The sequence below is a fragment of the Phasianus colchicus genome, chromosome 5, assembly GCF_987193195.1.
Source record: "Phasianus colchicus chromosome 5, bPhaCol1.hap1.1, whole genome shotgun sequence".
Classification (NCBI taxonomy): domain Eukaryota; kingdom Metazoa; phylum Chordata; class Aves; order Galliformes; family Phasianidae; genus Phasianus; species Phasianus colchicus.
In genome coordinates, this window is record NC_143440.1 from 32,803,480 (window position 1) to 32,814,140 (window position 10,661).

General features: G+C 33.5%; 1 long non-coding RNA gene across 1 annotated transcript; it reads left to right on the forward strand.

Annotated features, from left to right (window-relative positions):
* The first annotated feature begins 4,260 nt into the window (after positions 1-4,260).
* Positions 4,261-10,661, forward strand: LOC149917836 (uncharacterized). The gene is made up of 4 exons (XR_016467276.1): positions 4,261-4,400; positions 5,529-5,627; positions 6,128-6,284; positions 10,583-10,661. It is a non-coding gene; the product is annotated as an uncharacterized LOC149917836 (long non-coding RNA).

Here is a 10,661-nt window from a genome sequence, read left to right on the forward strand (position 1 = left end):
TTAGACAATATCTTTTTTTTAAAAAAAAAAAAACACCAAAAAACAAAACACACAAAAAAACAGCCAACCAACCAAACAACAACAACAAAAAAAGAGGAAAAAAAAAAATCGAGTTAGTCTAAACTACAGACCAGAAAGGACAATTGCTTTTTCTCCATACATTATGAGAAATTTTAAACATTTCACCTAGACAATAAATTTTCCAGTAGCTTGTTTTTCCAGGGAGTTATTCCTTCTATATCACCTCAAAAAGGAAAAGAAACTTTACATTGACGATGTTTCCATACTTTATGGATGAAAAATGGCTTGAAGTGAAATAAGGGTTTTAGAGGCCTCTGATGTGACTTAAAGTGGAAGACATTCAGCAGTATAAAATATGAATAGGTGAACAATCTAACAAGCAATACCTCAGAGCATCAGAACCCACACAAATCACTATTTCAAATATATGTTGAAGCATCCATTTTGCAATCAGGAGAATGCTTAATACATAAACCACAGCAAATAGAAATTATTTAATTTTATAAATACAGTACAGCAAATAAATAACACTTTGCTTTCTTATGTTGCAACAGGTTCAAAAGTTCAGCTCTGGTCACTATACATTTTATCATAGTTTACAGATTATTATACTACTGACATGCTGTTAAATATGAAATACTTTTAATGCAGCTATTAAGTACTCCATAAAAAACTCTGGAAAGGAGAATCAAAATAGATTAAAATGGTATTATTTCATTTATAAACATAGTTTATAAACTATATATATAACTAATATATAACTGTGTATAGTTATATATTTACTTGTGTATATATGGTTTCTCAAAGTTTTTCATTGTTCCAATACAAAATAAAACACTTGTGATTTGTATTTGCAATTAGAAAATATGTACTCGTTCTATTTAGTAACACTCTGAGAAGTCTGTCTAGATTAATTTGGACTATTTTATGTACTTCAGACAGTCCTCAAATAGACAGTATTTTGCTAACTGGTATTTAAAAAGAAAGACCTCTGATTTATAACATGCTGATGCATTTCATTCTGTATGACTTTACCCCTATGAGAAGCAGCTATAAAAACTGTTAAAGTGAGTAGAAAAACTTTAATTTGGTAGTATATTACACCTGCACAGGTGTTAATGACTAAAAAAGATGCAAGCAATGAAGAGCTAACCACAGATACTATATATCCAAAAAAATTATCTAATGTATCTATCTCCATCACTCTTCATGTCTTGTCTTTTTCTCAGTGGCTCACCAGACGGTAATGTTCTCAGATCAAATATTCTCTATAAATTGGGAGACCACTTAGCTGATTTATGAGGCTTTTAGCTATTACATACTTACCTACTCAATAAAAGTACTTACATCATATGACACATGAGCTGCCTCCACAATCCAAGAATCATTCTTAAAGTGACACATACATCAAATTGTAATGTGATTTCCAGTATCTAATCTATCACTTAAGGGCAAATAACAGGCATTCTGTAGTAGATATTTTTTATTTCTTCATTAATTGTTCTTAGATTTTTCAGACAGTGCTTTTTTACTCTTGTGGCTTTTTTCTTACACATAAATATATTCTTCAGTGTTTAAAAAAAAAAAAAGAGAGAGCTCAAAGGTGGAAAGGCAGACAGAGACAGGTTGTATAAGTCAGAAGAAAACAGAGACTTCAATTTCCTTAGCATTTTCTTTTTTTTTTGTCTTTATTCCTGTAAATTATGCTACAGTTGATTCTCATGTACAGTAGGAAAAAAAAAAAAGGTGAAATCTGAAACTGATTTTGATGAAAATATTTATCTTGCTCGGAAAGTACATTGTTTCGTTTGTATCAGAACAAGTAACCCTAGATTAACTGAGCATCACAATATTTAATTAATATATTTAATTAATAATTATTGTGATGTTTCTGGCTAACATGATCTATTCAGTGTACATCTTGTGTTAGAGGAAGTTCTACTTTTTAAACTACTATTTTAGAGCCTCCACCAAAAAATGAACAAATAAAGCTCTTGGGCAGTAGTTAAGCAGTAGTCTAAACTTCCTGTTGTAGCTCACATCTAATAATGCTGTGGATTATTAATTACAAAATTATTACATAATCTTCATTAAAGATTAGAAATTGAATTGAGAACTTATTCTCAGGAGAACAACCTAAAGAATATGAAGCTAACATCTGAACAGATGTATAAGAATCTTTTGGAAGTAAGCATAAAAAATTCTTCAGTTCTATAGAAATGTTTGACTTTTAGGAGATGTCTTATAATGTTTAAAAACTTCACTTCTACTTATAACCATCAGTTTTCCTTTCAAAGTGGCATAGGTACAGTTGGGCTTATTTGTGGAGGGTACAATAATTATTTGATTAACTTTGGTCCACAACAGCACTGTGACTAGATTTAGTTTCTGTTCTATTGCAAAAACATATAGCTATGGCTAATGAACAAACTTGAAAGACTTGGGAATAAATGTGTCTGGAATAATTTATTTTCTAACTATTGTATTTCTGAAGCTCATTAAGAAAGACTATGTAGAGCCATGTGATGCAAATATAGAAGCTACAGAGAGACATCTGCAAAACGGATGAAAGTGAACCCTTGTAACATCATTAAAATATGTTCCTGTTGATAAATCAGACCTGTGACAGTCTGCTAAAACATGTATTTCAACAGGGCATTAAGTTTATGGTTAGCTATCGTTTGTTGATTTTTATGTATGCTTTCACTCACTACTACTTAAATATTCTTCGATGGAATGGATAGGTGAAATTTTCTTGATGCTATGTAAAATAGGCCTGCCTCAAACTTTCTGTTATTGAGTATGACTACGTAGATGAAGAAAAGAAGCTTCTTATTTCCATCTCACTCTTCCAGCTCTTCATGGCCAAGCCCCGCATTCTGTCATTTCAAATTGCTGTTGATAGATAAACACTTGCTTTTAGCTAACCTCTTCAGGCCTTCATATCTTATTGGGTTAGGTTTGAAGAAGCTATGTTCATTCTTTTTCATATGCTATCCTACCTAGATGCTTGAGAAGAGTACGAGGGGAGTATTATGTTAGTGTCTTCTAACAGCATGCCTTTTAAATTCTATTTTATAATGATATCTAAAAATTTTAAGGAAAGTGAAGTTGATGCTTTTGGGATGATTAAGTGTTAAACTACAGGTACTTCTATTTATTTGTACTTGCTGTCTGTTGTTTATGCCTGGAATTTGAACTTCATGGAGCAGGAATCCTTTTGTTTGATGTGCTCCCTTATTTCACCTAGTATGGTTTAGTTTTGATTGTGTTTCTCTTACTATGGTAGCAATAGTCATATCAATAAATACTGAGCATCAACTTGAGTAAGTTCCAGAGAATATATTCCTTGGTCAAAAATGCCTGATGGTGATCTTGCATACTACAGCTACAGAAGTTTTAAGTTGTTATGCAGAGAAATGAGGACAGATTTATGTCCTGCATTCTCCCTGAAATGAGGACATATATGGTGTTTTAATTGAAATAGTGCAGCAAGCAGACAACCAGTAGTTTTGTAGTAAGCAATTGATGATCTCGAAACTGAGAAAGTGCTTCTGAGCTCTGTAATCTGCCAAACACATTTCATAAACTGCGATGGGAATGGTATGTAAAAGTTTCTCTATTTTCTATTCAGGGAAAAATATTCTAGTATAATTAATGAATATTATGCACAAAGTTTAATTAAATTCTGAGAAATGAAGTATATTTTCTTGCAACATTCTTCACTGTATACATTTTTTTTAGGGATTCCAATCTCCATTAATGATTGTTTTACACATCAGGTGTGTTCTCATTGAAGTTCATAAAAGCTGTGTTAATCTTAGTTGTGTGAAATATTACGATAACTTTAAAGGTGACTTTCAAGGTCATATATCTTGACAAAATATTGTAGAAGTGACAAAAATATTTGGCAGTCTGTTTTGTAAAGTAAGAGTTTATTAAGAACCCAATGGTTAATCATGAAGTTAACACATACAATGATTGCCTGCTCTGCCCTCACCTTGTTTCCTATTAATTCAACATCACACCATGACAGTAGAGCAGATTGTCATCACTTCATGGCATTATACATAAAATGTGTTGTTATAAACATTGCATCAAATCAAGATGTAGGACATAAAATTAGAGTAACATGTTTGACAAAAAGTGATACCTTATCTCTCTCTGAATTTTGTTCCTCAATTTAAACATCACTAAAGAGATTTTTTGCAAAATCTGTTTATCGTTATTCATTGCTGGAAAGGAGGCAGATCAGAGAAACGGAACATTCTTGCAGAATCAAGAAGCTATGCTGAGTGTCTTGGAAGGCTTCTGAATACATTGAAGCTAGTACAAAAGAAACAGCACCTTGTGAAATAGAAGAATTAGATGTGCTGTCAGTAAGTAGAAGAGGAATGGTTTACTTTGTTTTCTGGGAAGTTTTACAAGTTCAGGGTTAAGGCCTGATTTAGAACATGAAGTTCCAAGTGTCTTTATATCTAAATTCTAAGAGAAAAAAAATAACAACAACAACAAAAAAATTAGACAACAATCAGATTTCAATTTTCAAAAAGAGCTGTTCTGATTCAGTTGAAATCCTTCATCCCCGGTGAAGTTTATTTATTTAAGGTTAAACTGATTAGCATAGATAGAAAATTATTTTGAAATCTGAAGTTAGAACATGTAATTCTAAGATTGTCCTTTTCAAAACTAGCTTTCAACTCTTTTTTTCTTAAAATTCATATTCAGTATACTTTCTGTCATTTTGATTTTCCAAGATGGAAACATGAAAATTCGAATTGAAATTTGAGAAAAAAAAAAAAAGAGGAAAAAATAAGTATGTAAGTAAGACTTAAATAATAATTACGCTGTAAAAATCTTCCGTAAAGTAGCTTAAATTGCCTCTCAAGTATAAAGCATACATGCCCAAAAGAATGATTGTAACAACAAAACCAGAGTTAGAAGATGATCACAAGTGAAGCACTGTAGAATTTCTGTGCTTTATTCAAGTTTTCTCTAAAATTTCACTGCTTTTGTCATTTCCCGTTAAAAAAACTATTTCATAGCCTATGGAAAGCTGGGAAAGTTCTTTCCAATAATCAACATAAATACGCCCCAAGTGAAATTTGTTATCTTTCTTTCATATAGCCCTTAAACCCCACTAATATTTATTTTCTCTACCCAAACAATCTTTAGAAATGAAAAGATAATTTTTATGTTATCACTTCAACCACATGTGAGGTAATACATTTTTCATCCAGCTTTTCTTTAATTGAGGTCATAGCTTTTAACATTACTTTTATTTCTTTAGCTTGCACTGCATTCACTTCTATTTGTTACTGTTTTGGAGCACTAATTTGATTAGAACAGAATCTGATGCAGAAAGGACCATCTTATCAAAACTTTATAGAGATATACACTCACCTTTTTTCCTGATGATCTGATGTCTCTGCAAAATCTTTCCTTTGATCAAAAAAAGATCAATGTACAGTGTTGCATTACATTAGCTGTTTTTCTTGTTATCATAGGGAGAAAAGGCTGACTCGTCATCCCCACTAATTACCAGATGTACATTGACTTCAGTGACTGTACTTGAGTGGATGGGTTGGAAAGTGATGTTACTGTAGGTCAGTGTAACCTCCATGTACGATAGCTGTGCAATGAACTCCAGACTCACATTCTTCTCAGAAAACATATAGATGGTACAACTAGTTAATTTTAATATTTGGAATTTAGCAGTGCAAATGCAAACTGTTTCAACTTAGAGGTGTGAAAAAAATTGAATAAATTGAAATTGTCTTTTAATAAGGTCTTAAAAAGGAGGTTTTTTTGTATTTTCTGTTGCATGTGCAGGGAAATCAATGTGTTACTTGATTCTTCCTGCAGAACTTACTGAATATGCAGTAAATACCAGATCAACCAAAAAAAATTGCACTGCTGGTTATTTTGTTTGATATTCCCCATAACATCTGTCCTGAACCAAAAGATGCTTCTTGAATTGGGATAGCTGAGCACTGTCCTAATTAGTGAGTGCTGATCTTCTCAGCCCTTCCACTGCTCTGTCCTATTGACCCATATTTTGAATATTAGCAGTCCTAACAAGTCTTACTCTTGTTCTGACCAACAGCTGGTGTGATGACCTGGAACTTTGCACAGCCATTTTGCTTTGGAGTCTGTGTTGGGGCAGCAACACAATCGTTGAATTGTTTCTGAAATTGCTCCTTATAGCTGCTGTGAGATGTAGACTGGCATTTTTCTCTCACATGGCTTCCACCTTTCATCAGGTCTGTGTCAGACATGTAGTGACAATTATTTTTCCTGCCCAGTTATATTTTTCTTTCTAGTTTAAGGTTGTAAATTAACATTTCTGCCCAAGTTACTTGTCCAGACAGTACTGGCAGCAACACTTTTGCTAGAGAGATTGCACAGCTCCTCCAATTCTTGGTGACAACATGGGACTAAATGCTTCTTCAGTATTTTTAGTGTGCACTAGAACTAAATCCTTTGCAAAGAGCTAATACAACAGATAAATCAGAGAAGTATCAATTCTGATGAAATGATTATTTGAATTATGTCTTCCTTTCTTATGTCTTTTTACTTCCATTTATATACTACTATTGGTCTTATCACACAGCCTTTTGGATTACAGAAACAGACTGAGAATTCATGTGCAGTGAAGACAGGAGTCATTTATGCAGGTTATTCTGGCAGATTATTAGCTAAGTCTCACTGAGGAATGCCTGTGAGGAATGGTTGACACACTAGAGGGAAAGGATGCTATCCAGAGGGACCTGGACAGGCTTGAGAGGTGGCCCCTGCCAACCTCATGAAGTTTGACACTGCCAAGAGCAAGGTCCTGCATCTGGCTCGTGGCAATTTCAATCACAGATACAGGCTGGGCAGAGAATGTCTTGATAGCGGCCCTGAGGAGAAGGATTTGGGAGTGCCAAATGATGAAAATTAAAACTGAACCAGCAACCTGTGCTTGCAGCCCAGAAGGCCAATTATATCCTGAGTTGCATCAAGAGAAGTGTGACCAGCAGGTGAAGGGGAGGTGATTCTGCCCCACTGCCCATGCTCTTGTGAGACCCCATCTGAAGTACTGTGTCCAGTTCTGGGGCCTCAATATAAGAAGGACATGGCGCCCATAAAGAGCAGCCAGCTTTGCTGCACTCCTTTACTGTAAGGACAGCTTTCCCAGGAGAGGAACAACATTTTAAATGTTTCCTTAAACAGTCTGAATTTCAGTCTCCTGACGTTCAGTGTCTTGACTCCTATATGTAGCATAGCATAGCCAATATGAGTTAAACAAGAGAACTGGAAAAGTAATGACCTCTATTCTAAACATACGCTTACTTTTTAATCCCTGAAATCAAATACATAATAACAAATCCTTGTTTAAAAAGGCCTCTACCATTGTGGACAAGTGAAGAGCTGAAAGTTAGAGGATGAAGGAAGAAATTTTGACAAAGAACTGTATAGAGAAGGGGCTGTAGAATGTGTCTGCAAACAAATCTGAAATAGCATGACAAAAAGGAAAGAGCAGCTTGGGATATAGTGCTGTAAGCAAACAAAGCACAAGACACACACACAGCCACACAAAAATCCCAAGTAACAACAACAAAAAAAACTCCAAATGAAACAATCAGTTTCTTTTGTTTCTTTTCCTGAGGCAGGAAAAGAGGGCTAGATATGTAAATGTTCATTATCAATGAACAGAATTATATAAAGATTATGATTTTTGGTGAAAAGGTACCATGCAACTCTGAATTTTTGTTAGCCATTCAGGAAAAAAAGCAGTAATATTGCCCGAACACAGTAGCTTGTCTATTCATACTTTCCCCACAGTGTCTCTGAATTTTTTCAGGTGAAACTTTAAACGTTTATAGGTTTATTACTTTTTCTCCTAAACCTTTTCATTTTCTGGATGGTATCCAGGAAGATTATCAAAGAGACTTAAGAGTTACATTAACATTCCCCCATGCATTCTTGTGAGGAGTGGCCCTTGCAAGGCAGTTCAATAAACAGATAAATCAAGGGAAGACATTCATAGACATATAAACAGTGGGATATTTAATATAAGTTACAACTTCCTCTCTTCACACTAGCAAACTGTATATAGAATTTGATTCTTCTGCTGCAAAATTATACTTTAATTTTTAAAGAATAGCTTTAGACAAGTAAAAAAAAAAAAAAAAGAATTGGCAATATACGATTCCTATAATTTATTTTTAAATTGTTTTCACAGTTGCAGAGTTTGCTGTTTTGTATTTTAATAAGCATATCATTCAAGTTAAAAAGAGTTGTATGGAACTAAATTTAGTTTTGAAGGAAAATTCAAATGACAAAAATTGGCTAGGTTGCTGCTTGTTTTTTGTTCATCTCACCTTTACAAAGTGACCATATGTTATATCTTCATTTCTTGGCAACTGTAAGGGTTACATGCAGATACAGTCCTTCTGTTGATACTCTCTTTTTCATTGTAGTGCTTCTGTCTAGAGGCGTCATTTTGTGAACAGCTGTAATGGTGTTATTAAAAGCAATACATATATTTTAAAACAAAATAGTAGACATATGTGCCTACTGTCAATGCAAGCAAGTCTATCTAAATGTCATGTCGAGTGTTGCAATGGCTGTAAAACAAAGCTGCTTTCTCCCATTTGCATTTCTGAAATCAATTTTGTGCTGGCTTACAATCTGTCTGCTTAAGAAAAATTATTCTGGGAGATGCTCAGGTATGAACTTGGCACACAGCTATAGATCCAGAACTTGTTTCTTCACTGCCTTGCTCCCTTTTTAACCTTTTACCCCTGTGGAAAATAGGTACAAAGCACAACTGCTCATTTTCAGTAATATGGCATATTCATTTTTCATAAGTGATGACATAAGATGCAACCAATTTAAGTTACAAGGACTGATTGTATTTGATGTTTTTATTAAAACTGTTTGGCTCTTCTAGCACCAACTTTAAAAAAGCCCTCCTGATAATCTGTGACTGTGAAATTTCCCACAATAAGGGTCAAATGCAATATGGCTATGATCGCTTGAAATTAATTTTAAAGTCTGCAAAATGCTGTTGGTTTTCAGATCAGTTTGCAGTTTTGAATATTCTTGTTTATTACTGTCTGAAAAATCTTACTAGAAAAATGTTTTGCAAACATGCAAAATATGAGATTTATAATCTTACACTTTTGGACAAATTATTATATGCAATTATGGTATTATAATAGAGGTGCTATAGTATTTACATTTTATCCTGCCTGTCAAAGTAATAAAGCCAAATGTTAGTTATATGTGTAAATTCAAATTCCTTGTTGCTAGATTAGACTGAACATCTGGATTATAGATTCATAAACAATACTGTATGGAAATAAAAGCATCATTTAGTAGGCTTTCTTTCTGATTACTGTTACTCTAGTACCTCCAACAATGAATGGGAGTTGCAGAACAGATTTTTGAGTAATTCCATATAATTCTGCAGTTAACAAACAAAATCTGAGGATTGCCAAAGAAAACTCCCTTCTTGCAGAAGTTCTGACAAAGCTGTTTTTTTTTTTACATTCCCTCAGAAAAGACTGCCAAGTTCAAATTTGCAGCTGGAATGGTCTGGCTTCTTTACAGGCAAATCTAAGTAAAATCTTATGATGAGTATTTCTAGACTAAAATAGTCTACCTCTGAGGACTCTCAAGAATGCATTGACTTCTGTGTTACAGTATCCTTAGTAACGATGTATTAAATAAAGCTATGGATAACAGTATTCATAAAGAGAGTACACTGGAAGAAAATCCAGATATAGTAAGACACCATAATCCTTCTGTTTTTGCCCTTTTAAAATTCTCAGACAAGTTAATAGCATTTATTTTTTTTCCTTTATGTTAAGTTTATTAGATTCCCTTCCATGTATAAATCTGGCATATCAAACCACAATTTGCATTGTCAGCTCCTATGAGTGAAATCTATTACAGTTACAGAGCTGTCCTGCTTTTGCCTTTGTAGCAACTTTCAGACCACAATAACCATCATCAGTTTAAAGCAAGCAGATCCATTACATTTCCTCTGTTCCTACAACCCCACATTAAGCTAATATTATCTATTTCCCAAGTGAAAAAAAGCCCTTCCAGTCCTATCAATTATTAATTCCTTGCTTGCAGCTAATGTTTTGTTTGAATTATTTAAACACATCTTCATTTATCAATAAACATAAAATGTTAAACAAAGAATACTGATGAAGGGCATTATTTAAACCGTAACATTTTATGAGATTATTTCAAGCGCCTTTTTTGATTTATTAGCACAATATTTTTATAATTGTTTTTCCATTTCTAAAAAGAAAACAAAACAAGAAACACCATGTTTCTGGGTATCATCAAGAGATTTGGACTCTTACTGAGTGCTTTCAGGAATGTTACATTTTGGCTTGCTTTTTCAGAAAGAATTTATAATGCAACATATACTAAATTCCCAAACCATTTGCTGAGAAAATTCAAGGCATGGTTAAGATATAAGATGCCTGTGATTTATTATTAGAATAACAGTTACTGAAGTTCACTTCAGTCTCCATTTCTTTTTTTTCAATTTCAGTCCTTGTATCAGAAGCTGACTTGAAGACAAGAGCTATTGGCAGAAGACTTAAAATTACAAGGGTTGCAGTAAAATAAAG